Source organism: Narcine bancroftii, chromosome 6, assembly GCF_036971445.1.
Source record: "Narcine bancroftii isolate sNarBan1 chromosome 6, sNarBan1.hap1, whole genome shotgun sequence".
Lineage (NCBI taxonomy): Eukaryota > Metazoa > Chordata > Chondrichthyes > Torpediniformes > Narcinidae > Narcine > Narcine bancroftii.
Window position 1 is genome coordinate 11,495,507 of NC_091474.1, and position 15,055 is coordinate 11,510,561.

General features: G+C 36.8%; 1 long non-coding RNA gene across 1 annotated transcript in view; it reads right to left on the reverse strand.

The window, feature by feature from the left end:
* Nucleotides 1-15,055, reverse strand: part of LOC138735709 (uncharacterized) — a 54,035-nt gene that overhangs the window by 15,627 nt on the left and 23,353 nt on the right. Inside the window, exon 2 of the long non-coding RNA XR_011339896.1 lies at nt 3,915-4,046. This is a non-coding gene — a long non-coding RNA (uncharacterized lncRNA). The remainder of the gene's footprint in view (nt 1-3,914; nt 4,047-15,055) is intronic.

The following is a 15,055-nucleotide window of genomic DNA, read 5'->3' on the forward strand; positions in this document are numbered from 1 at the left end:
CCACTCCAGAGCCCCTGCATTTTAAGGTTTTAATTTCTTTTAAATCCACCACTTAGGGATTTATTTTTTAATTTTGTACTGATCCACAAACAGTGGTACAGTGTAAGGATAATACACAAGAGTATCAACTGGGTTCTGTTAATACTGCTGCCTCTGAGTATTGCTGGTGTGCACGTTGCATGTTCTCTTTGTGACCACGGAGGTTTCTATTCGATTCTCTCTTTTTTTTTTTAGTTTTTTTATTTTATTCGATTCTCTGATTTCCTCTTATATCCCAAAAATATGCTGGTAGATTAATTATTTGCTGTAAATTTCCTACTGGTGTAGGCAGTTGGCAAAAGAATCAAATGGAGTTGATAAACATGTGAGAGGGTTTAAGTCACTGGACTGCTAGGGAAATAAGGAGAGGGAATTAATGTGATTGATCAGCTGAGACCAGCATCAACTGGATTAGCTAAATGGCTGCCCTCTGTGTTATCTTGACTAACATAAAAATAAATATGATAGAGGCACAATTATTACACAATTAAATATTTATGGAGGCACAAGTTTCATCTACTAAATATTAACTCTGCATTCATAGAAATATCTTTTGAACACATTTTGGATTTCTTGACATTCTTATTCAGGTCATTTCCATGTTGTGCAGCTGCTCCTCCAATAGAATGCAAAACTGTACTTTTATTCTTCACAATTCGTTGCTCAAGCACACGACTGTTCAGTTAAAGCACCTCCTTGAATCTCCTCATGCAGCCTACATAGAATACGTGTGACAGGCACAAGTACGGGGCAGTAGCAATCTCACTTTAAATGGTGAGCTGGGTCAACTGATGGAATGCTTGAAAACCTTGAGTCACCAAAGCATTCTGACCAAGAACAGACCCATTCATTTCATTCCTGAAATATAAAGTTGTGTAAACACAGTCATCAAGCATTATAGATGAATGAAATGTGGTTTTTTTCCACTTAAGCATTCAAATTATTTGTATATCTTTTTATCTTGAGTTTTTGTGTTTATTTAATTGCATTTTGATATTTATTTTTTATTTAACACTGTGAGATGAGTTTCCCCATTTTTCTTTGATGAAGTGAAAGTGGAAGAAAGGAGATTGCATTGTATTCCAATAAACCATACTTTTCTTCTCTTGCTATGTTCTTGTCCCAGGTTTCTTCAATGAAAATATTAAAAGAATAATCCATGAGTTGCATTCTCAAACTTTATTACAATAGATTATGAATAACCCCCACAACTTCTGTCTGCTTTATTTTTACAAATAAAGCAACTCAAAATGTTGATAAATAAAATTATTTTGCCTTTTAACTATAAAAATGAAAATTGATTATGTTGGGAAGAAATGGGTTCTACGGACAGTTTAAGAAAAATAATTTCAATGTTAGGAATATATCCATTTAAAAAATCACAATGCCTTCAATGCCATATTCTTTGCAGAAAGAAAAAAACACTGAACTGTGGCAGCCAGTACACTGAGACATGGACCAGCCTGCAAAATGGCTGACGAATGCGTCGACCGTGCGGACCTGGGGGTGATACTGGCCGTCATCCTAGGTGACCTCCACATGACAGGAAGATGGGGAACTCTGGTGGGAATGCCGGCCAATCCCAGGCTGGCAGTCCGATGACGCAGGGCCCTGACATTAGTGCCTGCGGCCCATATAAGCGTGACATCCAGAGCAATAAACCAGTCTCGTTTTCCAAGGCTTTGGTGTGCATGTTGTTCTTCTCCAAGCTCGCGTAGCATGAACACTACAGAACTATTTTTAAATTGATTTCTTTATCTGCAAAGATTGTAAATTCAGTTGCTTGCAAACTATTGACAGTAAAAAACTAATATTTGTCAGTAAATATCCAGAAATGTTCATCATTAAAATAGAAATGTCATATATTACAACTCAAGTTAAAACTAACCTATATTAAGAGAAATAGTGAGAGACTCACCATCAACACCCAAGTTTCATTTATTTGTTACAATATTCTGTTGTTTTCTGAGACCACCATACCGAGTATCCATTCATATTAAAAACCACAACACCTATGGTACAGAGGACTGAGTTATGAAGAAAGGCTGCAATAGGGTGACTTTAGAGATATGGATTCTTGTAAACAGTATTGATGATTAAATCTGGAATAGAACTAAACCATGTCAAGCAGGACACAAGCTCAAACTAATTATGTTCTTGAGTTTATTATCGTACACATTATACAATGTACAAAAGCACCAAAATTCTTACTTGCTGCAGTGGAAAAGGCACTTTAATGAAAAAAACAATAGTATATCTTACATTCAAAATAAATAATGAAAACAAAAGATAAGCACTTACTAAATACTCATTACCAAAGATCAAGATAACATAAAGTGATGTTATAATAGTGTAGACAGTCCTGGTGTGGTGTTGGAGCAGTCTAGGATAAGTGTAACATGAGGAGTCTCAAGAGCCTGACAACTGGAAAGAAACTGCTCTTGAACTGAGAGGTGCTGGTTTTCAGGCTTCTGTGGCTTTTACCTAGTGTGAAGAAGTTGTGACCAGGGTTATGGGTAGTTAAAAAACCAGAAATGTAGGAGGAACTCAATCAGTCTCACAGCATCCTTAGGAAATAAAGATATCTTGATGATGTCGTGGGCCTGTGCCCTTCCTCAAGAAGAAGGGCTCAAGCTTGAAATGTTGGCAATATATGTTTGTTTACCTCCAGTGGATGCTGCAAAACCTGCAGAGTTCTTCCAGCATTTCTGTGTTTTAACTACCATTACAGTGTCTGCAGACTTCTGTGTTTCACACCAGGGTGATCACAGTCCGTTATGAGCCTTCCTAAGGGAGCACCTCACATACTGTAGATGTCTCCAATAGATGAAGATCAGAGCTAGTGATGTACTTGGTTTGCTAACTTTTGTGTTCCTGTGCACTCAGATTACCAAGGCAGGCTGTGATGCAACCAGTCAGTATATTTTCACAGTGAACCTGCAGAAATTTGATAGAGTATTTGATGACATGCCAAATCTCCTTAAACATACAAGTACATTTAGTACCAGTGAAATATTTTCTTCAAACAAAGAATGATTTAGTGGGAAAATGGTAGACTTCAATAATTATTTAGAGTGAAAGTGCTTTTCTCAGTTGTAACGCTGCATCAACATTGCCAATGCACCGAAGTGAAACATGGAAGTCTGCAGACACTGTGATTATAGTAAAAACACAGAAATGGTGGAGGAACTCAGCAGGTCTTGCAGTGGCCATGGGAAATATACAATATATATGTCGGGTGTGAGCCCTTCTTCAAGGTAGATCTTGATGAAGGGCTTAAACCCGAAATGTCAGTAATATATCTTTGCTTCCTTTGGACATCGTAAGACCTGGACCAATGCATCACTCAGAGGGTAAATTTAATTCTGCATGCATTACTGGTGAGTCAAGATTCTTTATGAATCAAAGAACACAAGAAATAGAAACACGCATTCAGATCATAATGTTCAGTTCATCTTTAACTGAGATCTTGGGTGATCATTTACTGAAGTACCACTTTCCGTACTCACCCCATGTTCTCAGGTTTACTTCATGTCCAAAAATCAATTGATCTGTGCCTTGAATATAGGAAACAGAGTTTGCAAAGATACACTACCCGCAATGTTGACCCTTTATTTTGAGAATATAACCCATGGCTCAAGATACTCTAGCCAAGAGAAATACCATTCATCTTCTGTTTGTCGTCCTAGAAGAAAACTGCATCAGCCATTTCTCAAAACTCAAGGGAATATTAACCCAATCTGCTTACCCATTCTTCGAATGACAAATCTGCCACCCCAGGGATAATCAATCTGGTAAATCTTTGCTGCACTCCCTCTATCCTTCCCTTTGTGGTGCCAGGAGACAGGCACACATAATTCCCCATGCACTCTTACCTGAAGTAATTAGAGCAAGACCTCTTTGTTCTTGCATTCAAGTCCTTTTGCAATAAAGATCCACATTGCACACCTTTCTTTATTGCTTGCTGTTCTTCCACAGTAACATCAGGGATTTGGATGCAAGTCCCTCTGAAAAGCAACAAAAAACATGTCTCTCACTACTTAAAAGATGCAGTGAATTTCTTTTATTTGATTCTGAAAATTATGACCTACGTTTTTCAAATTTTGAACAAAGGGTTTCCAACATGAATGTTAACTCTTGTTTTTTTTTCCATAGGTTCTGGATGCTTTTTTTTTCATTTTAAATTTCCATTTTTATGATGCTCAATTTTTTTTCTATGTTCTATTCCCATTGCCAAATCTCTCTGTATCTTCATTACACCTTAAACTCCCATCCAATTCTTAATCACCAGGAAACTTGAATATATTAACTAGAATATGAACTGCTGGAGCCCAGTACCAATCCCTGTGACACGCCACTGGACAGCCTCCAACCTTTAACTCCTAGTCTGTTCTCTTTCTACTCACCAGTCTTCAATCAAGCCAGTGTATCATGCCCAAAAATATGCACTCTAATTTTGTCTGATAATCTCCTGTGCTACCTTATCAAAGGCTTTATGCAAGTCCAATTGTGCCACATCACCTTATTCATCCATTTCCTTTCTGCTTCTTACAACCTCAAAGAATTCAAACAGTTTTGTCAAATATAATTTCCCATTCAAAAATTCATGCTGCCTTTGCCCTGTTTTATTATCATTTTCCAAGTCCCGTTCCTACTTTAGTTTTGATAATAGGTCCTGAGCAGAACATCTCTACCCGTGGATGCTATCTGACCCACTGAGTTCCTCCAACTTCTCATGGTTTGCTCAAGATTCCAGGATCAGCGGTCTTTGTGTTTCTCTATCACTTTGTAAATGCCTTGACTCCAATTCATTAAAAATAGATTCCAGCATTTTCCATACAAATGACAATGGAGCAAACTGATCGGTTTTTTTTTCTTCCTTTCCAAGATACATTGGTTACCTTCTAATCTATGTGAACTGTATCAAAGTTTATGTAGCTTTGGAAGATGCCAACCAACACATTCATTATCTCCAACAACCACCTTGTTCAAAACCATAGGAAGCAGATCAAATCCTGGAGATTTATCATCTTTCACATTCCTTTAATTTCCCGTTTTTATTAGTAATTCTCATTTCTTTCAACATCTTATTCATCCTAAACCTACACTCCTCCACTATTTCCAGAGAGCATTTGTATATTCTTCTTGGAAGACAGACTGAAAATATTTGTTTAATTTCTCTGCCATTTCCTTATTTCCCCAGCGGAATTTCTCCTGTCTCAGTCTATAAAGGATCCATGGTAAATGTAACTGATATTTTTCATTTTACATTTCTGTAAAGCTATTTACAATCTTTTTTTTAATTTCACACAAGCCTACTCTCAAATTTTACTTTCCCTTTCTTATCAATGCCTTGGAACCACTTTGATGAATTCTGAAATGTTCCCAATGCTTTTTTAAACATTATAAGCCGTATTCTTTCATCTAATATTATCTTTAACCACATTTCCAATTAGAACATTCATGTAGTATCCAATAAAATAAACATTGAAGTGTGCATGGCTCAGTGCAGATTTCCAGATGAAAGCCAGAAAAAAATCTCAGAGACTCAACATTGAATGCATGTATATATTTTTCTCCTTCTGTTTACAATTTGTAAAAGTACCAGCTTTACTCAATGTTTACTAATGAAGATTATGCATGATCATTTTGTTAATAAGCCATAATAAAACCCAAAGGAATATGTGCTTCAGTTTCTACTTAAAAACCCAAAATATTTTGCATGTTGAATTATTCCTCATTGCATTCCAAAAGAATATTTTATTCCAAACAGGATATAGTTTGCTTTTTTTTTGTTGCCTTTTTACAACCAGGTCACCAACATTGGAACAAAGAATTGCACTTAAGAGTAATTATGTGAAGAACTTGGCCATTACGGATCATACACTTGGTGCAAACTGCAAGTTTCATCAAAATACGCCATCTGCAGGTTTCTGCCCCACAGCACAAGGAAATGTTTGTTTTCCACAGATGGAGCAAATCCTGCACATTTGAAATCAGGAAGTTTACAGATGTTTTCATCAATTGCGAAATAAGCAATAATTTCTGACCCACCTTTCTGGCACTAAATTCCAGACCATTCCTGTAATCAATTTTTAAAATTGCAATTATTCATTAAAATCCTGCGCAAAAATTGCTTGGATTGGAATCTTATGATGGATATTTATTTCTTTCACTCTCTGGACTGTATAATTTTATGTAATTAGGTGATTTTCATACTGATAAAAAAAAGCTACATTATCAAAAAATGATTAATTTAACATTCCAATTGTAATGTTAATATAGTTACATCATTGTTTCTATATTCTCAACTTCGCAGCTACTTCCATGTTGCAGAATGAATTGTCCTGCCATTTGAAATTAGCTGCTGAAGTGAGCATTTAAAACTGCTGGCAAATTAACTACAACCCAAACCTTCAATACTATTGATGGTGAAAATTTATAATGTTCCCATATGCTATTTTAAGAGTGAAATGAAAATTAAAGCTGCATGAGGCCTGCTCCAATAATAGGCGTGAAGTTAATGTTATTGAAATGAAGCTGACATGCATCAGTGTGTCATTTTGTTTTCTGAAAATCACTACACTTTCGGCATGAGCAGTGTAAGAAAAGTTGTATCTCCACGGCTCGATTTCAAAAATCTGTCAACAGTAAGGATTTGTATTACATTTCAGGTACATATTGTTTTTAATTTCTGAATTATTTAATTTGGAGACTCTTGAACAATTTAGAACCATAGAACACTGCAGCACAGAAACAAGTCCTATGGCCCATTTAGTTGATGTTGAACTATTATTCTGCCTTGTCCCATTAGTCTGTACCCAGACCAGAGCCCCGCGAAGCCCTCCGATCCATGTACTTATCCAGTTTTTTTCTTAAATGTAAAAATGGAGCCTGCATTCACCAAGCTCATTCCACACTCTCACCACTCTGCATGAAGAAGTTCCCCTATATATTTCCATTAACATCTCACCTTTCACCCTTAACCCATGCTCTCTTGTTCTTGTCTCCCTAACCTTAGATGGAAAAGACTGCTTGCATTTACTCTTATCTCATAATTTTACCACTAGCAAATCCATCTATATCTTCAGTGTCCTGACCTCGGAAAAGCATGTTGATTCAACGGTCAAGAAAGCAAACCAATGCCTCTACTTTCTTAGAAGACCAAGGAAGTCTAACTGTGATGTGCTGCAGTGCAAACAAACAAGCTCAAACTATGAAGGCTTTAATTAGCTTAAAATGCACAAAAGGTTCAGTATCTCTTCTGGCTCCATGGGCTCTACTGCCTACACAAGGGCCTCCATGAGCCTTTATATGGGCCAGTGATTGGCAGGGAGTAGGTGGAGCCAGCCTCCCAGGCTGCCTCCCTGCAGGTACCGTGGGTTGCCTCCTGAAGTAGACAGGTAAGAATGCAGAGAGATGCAGGCAATCACAGGCAGTCTGGTGGTTGTATTACCACATTAGCATCTCGCCTTGTCCCTGAGCAACTTCTAAAGGTTCACCATCGAAAGCATACTTGTGTATTCAACACAGCATGGTATATGAACTGCTCTTCTTAAGATTGGATGAAGCTACGGAAAATAGTGAATGCAGTTCAGAACAAAACTCAAACTTCCCTCCCTGCCTAGGAAAGGCAGCCAACATACAGAAAGACCCATCATACCCCAGACACACTCTCTTCTCCCTCCTCCCATCAGAGAGAAGGCTTAAGAATGTGAAGTATGCACCAACAGGCTTAAAGACGGTTTCTTCCCTGCAGCCATCAAATTCATGAATGAACCCCATAATCTCTCTCATGATGCCCTTTCTTAGTGCTAATTGATCTTCCTTTTCATTGTAATCCTATTCTACTCTTTTACATGGCTGTATGAATGTTAAATGCAAAATAAGGTTAGAACAAGTTAGACACCTGGTTGACCAAAAGGAAAATTAATTCCCCAATTGTGTTGCTTACGACTTCATAGGCTCTTTAGTGACACTGCTTAATACGGTAGAGAACATAATTCAATGAGAACATAATTGTATTAGATTGTCATTGAGAATCAGACTGTATCAACCAAGCAGCTTTGAAAATTTTGAACATGATATTTTATGTCATTGGAAAGTTTAAAGAGTCAATGTTAAATTCATGGAGGGCTTTCAATTTAATATTTAGAAAAAATATTGCAGTTCTACACTCCCCTGAATAAGGAAGTTGATAATACTTCTTCCCTATCCACCCTCAGTAATCAATGTACTTAAAGTTCATCCACCTGTGCCTGTCTGTCTGAGACAGAGGCTGATAGAAGTATAGAAATTCAGACACCTTTTGTGCTTGTATCATCTCTTCAAAAGACCTCTAAAATTTCAGTCAATGACAGTACTGTTGTTCCCTGTTGTAATGCAATATTATGCATGAGCTGACGTACCTACAGAGTCTGAATGATGAGTTATGGATGTTGCTGTTTTAATTGGAAAAGTTACAGATGTAGAGCTATCATCAAAAGGTTCTTTATTGAAATCAGTCAACTCTAAACATCTATGACTCAAACAACAATATTTCACATGGTACATTCAGTTCTTCAAACTACACCAACCCTCACGTACATAAAATTATATCAATGGTTAATTATTTACAGATCTGTAATTTTACAATGCCTAAATTCTGTTACAGTACAGAAGGAGTAACACACAAATTGCTGGAGGAACTCAGCAGATCAGGCGGCAACCAGGAAGGCAAGAGATAGTCAACATTTTGGGCAAAACTTTTCATAAGAAATAGGATTTGAGGGAAGTGGTAGGAGCATAGGCTGGCAGGTGGTAAATGAGTGCAGGTAGGAGGGGAAAGACTATAGAAGGAGGCCATTTAGCCTAATGTATCTTCACTGACTCTTGACAAGAGCAACTCAGTAATTCCAATTTACACTTCTCCTTGAAAATTTGTCCTCAGCATATAGTTGTCTGGTTTCCTCTGAAAGACACAATTGAATCTACAGCCATCACATCTGGGTGCCACATGTTCCTGATTCCATGTCACTATTAATTGTCTTCCCTTCTTTTTTCTGTGATGTCTAATCCTCAACATTTCTACCTTCAAGAGACTTTATCCACTCTGACCTGACTCCTCATCACTCAAAATACCTCGATCAGCTCTCCCCTCAATTTTCTATTTCCCAAATAAAATAGTCCCAGGTTTTCCAATCTATCCCTGTAACTAGTTCTTCACCCCAAAACAATTCCTGTAAAACTCTTCTGGATCATCTTCAATGCTTTCACATGCATCCTAAAATGAGGCAAACAAAATTGAACACAGATCAGTGTTTTATAAAATTTCTCCTCAGTGTTAAAGCTCAGAATTGTGTAGACTTTATGTCCACCCATACTCCCAGTTTCCTCTTCTCCTACATTCCTTTTAATATGATTTATTCCACAGTGAGTGCCTCTTCACATTCTTCCTACTAAAATGTATGAAAGGTGACCTTTGTATTATGGAGGAGTTGTGTTCCTAGAATATGATCCATATCACATCAAGTTGAAAATAAAGAACCATTAGCCATTGCCCTTCGAAAATTTAGAAAATTTAAAGGATTAATTAGAAATGGAATTGAACATAAGGTATCTCTCTATGCCAGTGGTTCTCAACCTTTTTCTTTACACTCACATACCACTTTAAGTATTCCCTATGCCATAGGTGCTCTGTGATTAGTAAGGAATTGCTTAAGGTGGTATGTGGGTAGAAAAAAAAGTTTGAAAACCACTGTTTTAATCGTACTTAATTGATTTGTTATGTGCACGGTTTCATAACTCCAAAGGAAATGGGCCGATGATAATTTTTCTCAAGCAAAATATTTCAGTAATAATTGACTCTAGAGCAATGATTCTCAACCTTCTCTTGCAACACACATACCACCTTAAGCAATCCCTTATTAATCACAGAACACTTAGGGCATCGGGAATACTTAAAGTGGTATGTGAGAGGAAAGAAAAGGTTGAAAACCACTGCTCTATGTGGATAATTTATGATTTTTATTTCAAATCCAGGGGTTTCTATACCAAATATATGAACTATGTTTACTCAGTGTGGACAATTTTTGGGATATAAAATAAATTTACATAAGAGGGAACTTTTACCTTTTAAAGGATCTCTTTCTATGTATTCTAAATTTCCATTTAAAATAGTTAAGGATCAATTTCAATATTTAGGAATTAATATTACAAAAAGTTATAAAAAGTTTATAAAATTTTTTTGTAGCATTACTTAATCAGATTAAAATATTATTGGGATGTTCACCACTTTCGATTACAATGATCGGACGTATTAATTCAATTAAAATGTACATTCTACCTAAATGTTTGTATCCTTTTCACGGCTTACCAATTTTTATTCCTAAATCCTTTTTTAAATCATTAGATTTGATTATTTCCTCATATATATGTAGGAAAAACAACCACGTATAAATAAAGTCCATTTTCAGAAATCTATTAGGAATAAGGGAATGTCACTTCCAATTTTTCAATTTTATTTTTAGGTGATTAATGTACACAGTTTACTTTTATTATTATAATTTGATAAATTAGTAAGTCGCCCTTCTTGGGTAGAAATGGAACTGAACTTTTCGAAGAAATCGTCTATGTTGGCAATTTTAGATTCCACTTTACTCTTTTCATTTTCTAAATTGACACATAATCTGATAATGAGATAAGATTGAGAATACAGGCTCAATTTAGGACTATTTTTGTGTTTCTTCATTTACATTTTCCCATAAATTCCTTGAGATGAATTTTAATCTGTATCTCAAATTTTTGGGACGTGATTTATGAATTCTGTTTTGTAAACTTCCCTTACCAATGTACTGTACTGCCTGAACTTCACATTGAACTTCATCTGCGATGAGTCTCCCTTTCCTGTTGCGTTTTATCACAATTCTTTCCACAGTTCACAATACTGCCAAGTTTCGAGTCATCCACAATTAGCTAATTATTTATACAGACATGTATATACAATTATAAATTGAACCCAACATATTTGTTTAGTCTCTTAGTCTTCTCAACCATAATAATCTTCAGTTGTGAGGTATACTTGACAACTATGAAGTATCTACTTCAGGCATTGGTAATTCCAATAATTACTTCTCTTAACAGAATTCAAAAAACATCTGATCTCACATACTGTACTATCAGTGTAATGTCATAGTTTCAATAATTCTTTCCAACTAGAAATATATTGTAATACATTTTTCCAAAACATCAACAATTAACATTGAACTTAGTACTGCTTATACTATGAGATAAATAAATAATGGTGACAGGCTAATTATTATGCCCATTTTATTTTGGTTGCCTGCAGTAGCAACCCCTTTCTTGTTTCTTGTCATTTTTGATGTCACAAGGTCCTCTCTTCCGACTTGCCCTTTCTGGATTATCTTCAATGCTCATAATTGTGCCATGACCGCTGCAGCCCTAAAAATATCTGTGACACATTCCACCATGTCTTAGCACCTTCTTGACTTGTCGATTTCTCTCCTTCAGCACGGCTCACTGGTTTTCTGCTGAACCCACTGTGGCGTTGACCTGACTTGTTGGTGGAATCGGACCACCATCATTACTATTTCTCTGAGTCTGTCACTGACTTGGGCTTTGTAGCAAAGCCCTGAGAGAAACTGCTGCACACTCTAGAAGCATCGTTTTCAATTTTCTGACTATTTTGAAAGCCCAACTGAATGTTAAATTCGGAGTATCAACTAGTCTTGCATGAATTATCTATTTTGTTTATCTACAAACCAAACAATCCTCAATGTCAAATCTAAAGTGCTTGAGTATTTCATTTTTTTTTCTGTTATTCGGTTTGACCATCTGCCACTAATGTTCTCCTCAAGTCCCTTTCATACATATGAAAGTTTTGACTCTACGTAAGAGTGAACTTTGTCTTTTGAATAATTTGGCATTGATAAATACTAACTTTCCCTTCAAAATGGTAAGAAATCAATTTACCTATTTGGGTGTAACAATCACTAAAAACCATAAAAACTTATTCAAAGAAATTTTTCTCACTTTAATCAAACACATGAGACTAATCCTTTAACTTCCTTATTTGGAATTGTTGGAGAGAGTGGCATAATTCCAGTGGCATCTCTTATGGCTAGGTGGGCAGTGATGCTCAGGTGGAAGGATGGTGCTCCACCTACTCATACCCAATGGCTACGTGCTTCACGTCATGTTTAAATTTAGAGAAGATTGGATGCTCATTACCTGATTTGAATTTAAATTTTCAAACATTGTGGGGACCCTTTTTGAATTATTTTCAGAATTTCTGATTTGATGTTATTTCAGCCCAGAGGACCCATAAACCCAGCAGCAATAGATATTCACCAAGACAAATGATGGTTTCAATGATCTTTAAACATGAGAACAGAATCACACTTTAACTTATCTATTATTAACTTAACCTAACTTAACCCCCTTCTAATACTAAGCGCACGTGTATGTAATGTGTGAGTAAATTCAGAAAAGTTCTTTGGTTCACAGTCCAATCTCACTTCCCATTCTTCCAAGTTCATTGGCTGCAGGCAATTCTTATACTGTGCACAGAATTTAACATGTATAAAGTTCACCAGGTTTTGGTGCTCGAAAGGTAAATGGTTACCATTCAGGAAGGTTCTTGTTGGTTTTCAGAGAGAGATTTGTTGTTCAAGGACATCCATAACTCCACTCCAGTGTCTTGCTGATGAAACTTGCCCCTTCAGGGATCTCCAGATGATAACCTCTTTCTTTCAGGTCACCACAGAGTTGCTTTTTGTTTCTCTTATTCCAAGTGAAACATTAGACAGCCATTCCTCTCCTCTTGCATGAACCATAAAGGCTTTGACCAAGCTGTCTTCCAAAAGCTTACCAGCTTGTCCTGTTTCAGTTCCAGCAACTTCATTGGCTGACACCGTCAAGTGATCTCTCTCTCTCTCTCTCTCTCTCTCTCTCTCCTCAAGACTGAGAGAAAGCCTGTTTGACTCGATCTGCTTGCAAAACAACATGACCCTCTTGACAATAGTGGTGCCAGCCTGCTCTTTCACCTGTTGCCTTGATAAACAATACAATCCATTACTGAAGTCTCTTGAGCACTCTTCAAAGCTCTTGTAAAAAGGTGAGAGAAGCCACTATGTCTCCAGTATTTAAAATAAGATCTGTTTTAAAGTGTTGGCATGTGACCTACTCTAAAAAAACCTTTCCCAATTTATCTCCCAAAAACATTTCTATATACTCTGTCACAATATGAATACAGAAGTGTGGACTAATAAGGTAATTTATCATTTTGCTAAGGGATTATTTTTTCTTCTTGCCAAAGAGCTTCATTTTTGGAATTGGGTTAAGATCTTTTTTACTAAAACAATAAAATATTACTGTAATATAATTTGTTTAATTGAAAATGTGGGGCACTGTGATGAATTGGTGTGATTTAAATGCAATGCACTACTTTTTGACTTTTAATATGTACTCTGCAATTTTTTGATGTGGAAATTCAATTTGAATTTCAATAAAAATATTGATAAAGGAAAAAGATGATCACTGAAGGCACTTCTCTAAAATTCCCATCATAATCTTTACAATCACATGATAAGAGACTTTATCTATGGCCTAATGGAACTAACGGATTCAACAACATCAACATTGACTTTCTACAATCAGCAAGCAAATTTATCTTTCTCTTTTCACATATAGTCACATTTGTCTGTTCTGTGAGCTTCCCTAAGACCTTAATGATATTGCTTGTCCTCAGTCCGTAATCAGATATAGTGAAAAAGACTGAGACCACTTGTGTTTTTCGAAATTACAAACATATCATCACTGTTCAACCTAAGCGCCCTTGTCTCTATTCTTTTTGCACTCGACCAGTTGCCTATTATTCTCTCAAGCACCAACATTTCATGTGTTGGTCTTTAGCAAGCAATAAATCTGCAGATGTTGGAAAACTGGAGCAACGTACAAAATGTTGGAGGAAATCAGTGGGTCAGGAAGCATACATGGAAGTCAACAGATAATTGACATTTTTGGTTAAAAACATTGATCCTGATGAAGGGTTTATGGCTCAAATGTCAACAGTCTATCGCCTTCCATGGATGCTGCCTCACTTGCTGAGCCCCTCCAACATTTTGAGTATTGGATGAGTTATTATTTGCTTCAGGTTTGCTACTGATATAAAAAAAAGACAAATAATGGAATAGACCCACCAAAATAACATCCTTTATTATCCAGTCACTCAGATAAAGCAGTGACTGCTACAACAACAGATCGAAAATCATCTTATATGATAGATATATTACATGACAGAGCACCAAGTTCCTTGCAGTTCACTTAGTGAACTATCATGGACACACAACATCTCCTCACTTGTCAGGAAGGTGCAACAGTGACTGCACTTCCTGAAAAGACTGAAGCGGGCAAGGCTATCGGCCGTCATTATATCAGCCTTCTATAGGAGCTTTATCGAGTGTGTCCTGGCTGGCTGCATCACAGTATGATATTGTTACTGCAGAGAAATAGATCAAAGGTCAATTCATAGGACCATAAGAGTGCCAGAGAGGATCACTGGAGTCTTCATTTCCCCCCCCCCCCCCCACCCCCAACCATCGACATGGTCTACTGGGATCATTGTTTGAAGAGGGTAGACAAAATCATTGAGGACCCTTTCCACCCTGCACATAGCATCTTTCAGCTGCTTCTGTCAGGGAAGAAATACAGGTGGATCAGAGCCAGCACCACCAGGCTGAGGAACAGCTTCTTCTCAAGGGCAGTGAGAACGCTGAACAACCAAAGGAACTGCTCATGCTAACCATCCAAGACACTCATTTGCATAAAACAATATTTATTTTTTTATTTTGACAGATATAATACTTGTCCTGCCTATGTATAATTGTCTGTATATGTGCTATGTCTGGTTGTATGTCTGCATGTTTTTGCACCAAGGACCGGAGAACTCCGTTTTGTCGGGTTGTACTTGTACAATCAGATGATAATAACCTTGACTTGAGACTCTGTTCTTAAAGGT